This window comes from Macaca mulatta, chromosome 14 (assembly GCF_049350105.2).
Source record: "Macaca mulatta isolate MMU2019108-1 chromosome 14, T2T-MMU8v2.0, whole genome shotgun sequence".
In the NCBI taxonomy this organism is placed as follows: domain Eukaryota; kingdom Metazoa; phylum Chordata; class Mammalia; order Primates; family Cercopithecidae; genus Macaca; species Macaca mulatta.
In genome coordinates this window covers 22,051,447-22,053,408 of record NC_133419.1, presented here as the reverse complement: position 1 = coordinate 22,053,408, position 1,962 = coordinate 22,051,447, and the positions used below count along the sequence as shown (strand labels likewise).

Here is a 1,962-nt window from a genome sequence, read left to right as displayed (position 1 = left end):
CTTGCTTCCCAGGCTCAGAGCAGGGGCAGGAACCTGGCTCCCCCGGGCCGGAGCTGCCTCTACCCCCTGGTATTGTGGACTACGGCACTCCAGACCTGGGGTAGTGGTGAGGTTCGTTGACTGACTGCGCGATGCAGACTGCGTTGCAAGCGAATGGATTCATAGTGGTATCATGCACTCAGACTCCTGCGAGTTCCCATAAGTTCTCAGAGGACTGCTTTGCCTTTTGATCTAATAATTGCAAAGTTCCATAAAGAATGGCACTTGTGGATAAGCACAAAGTCAAGAGACAGCGATTGGACAGAATTTGTGAAGGTATCATGAATGGACCCCGGCACTCCCACCCCTGGTGGTGCTGCTGCGCGGCGGAGATTGCACCGCGGCCTAAGAACCTGGCCACCATGGCCTTCTGTGACGCGCAGTCCTCACAGGAAATCCACGAGACAGATTTAAATGAAGCTGTGGGCACCATGATGTACCACACCATCACCCTCACCAGGGAGGACTGGAAAAGTTCAAGGCCCTGAGAGTCATTGTGCGGATAGGCAGTGGCAAAGACAATGTGGACATCAAGACTGCGGCGAGCTTGGAATTGCTGTGTGCAACATCTCGTCCAGAGCCGTGGAAGAGAAGGCCGCCTCCACCGTCTGCCACATCCTCAATCTGTACCGGAGGAACACGTGGGTGTGCCAGGCACTGCGGGAAGGCACGTGAGTTCAAAGCATGGAGCAGATCCACGACGTGGCCTCAGGAGCGGTCCGCATCCGTGGGTAGACGCTGTGGGTCTCATGAGCTTTGGTTGCACGGGGCAGGCGGTAGCAGTTCAAGCCAAGGCCTTTGGATTCAGAGTCATATTGTATGACCCCTACTTGCAGGATGAGATAGAATGGTCCCTGGGCATTCAGAGGGTCTACACCCTGCAGGAATTGCTGTGTCAGAGTGACTGCGTCTCCTTGCACTACAATCTCAATGAACAGAACCACCACCTCATCAACGACTTTACTATAAAGCAGATGAGGCAGGGAGCATTCCTTGTGAACGCAGCCCGTGGTGGCCTGGTGGGCGAGAAAGCCTTAGCACAGACCCTCAAGGAGGGCAGGATAGGAGGGACAACTTTGTTCAGGGTCCATTGAAAGATGCCCCAAATCTCATCTGCATTCCTCACACTGCCTGGTATAACGAGCAGGCGTCGCTGGAGATGAGGGAGGCGGCTGCCACTGAGATCCACCAAGCCATCAAAGTTCGCATCCCAGAAAGCTTAAGAAACTGTGTGAACAAGGAATTCTTTGTCACATCAGCTCCTTGGTCAGTAGACCGGCAAACAGTTCATCCTGAGCTAAATGGTGCCACATACAGATATCCGCCAGGCATCCTGAGTGTGGCTCCAGGCGGACTTCCTGCAGCCATGGAAGGGATCATCCCTGGAGGCATCCCAGTGATTCACAACCTCCCAACAGTGGCACATCCTTCCCAAGCGCCCTCTCCCAACCAGCCCACAAAACACGGGGACAATCGAGAGCACCCCAAGGAGGAATAGCAGACAATGCTGAAAAGTAATCATTCAGATGCATATGGGACCAAGAGACAGTGAAACATAGATGAACTAAGAGAAAAAGAATCTGATGGTCTTTTTAACTGATTCTGGACATATGCATCGTTGATGTTGCAGTGTTAAAACTGCAAGAGCTGGAAAGCTGAAGATGTCTTCTGATTACAGAAGCGCTGAAAGATGAGGATGTGATTTATTAACGATCAACTTCTGTTATTGTGTGTTAAATTTTTCATCTATGCATCAAATCACAAAGAATAAGTAGAGCGTTTTCCTTTATCAGTCCCTTGGGTAGAGCAGGTCCTGAACACCCTGCTCTAGAATGTTGCATCAGGAGTTCAAACATCAAAATAAAAAATATTAAGAGGAAATCCTCATCCTGTGACTCTAGTTCTTTCATTCTACAGGGGCTG

At 50.9% G+C, this 1,962-nt stretch overlaps 1 pseudogene; it reads left to right on the top strand.

Annotated features, from left to right (window-relative positions):
• The first annotated feature begins 246 nt into the window (after nucleotides 1-246).
• On the top strand, nucleotides 247-1,537 carry LOC716525 (C-terminal-binding protein 2 pseudogene; annotated as a pseudogene).
• The last annotated feature ends 425 nt before the right edge of the window (nucleotides 1,538-1,962 follow it).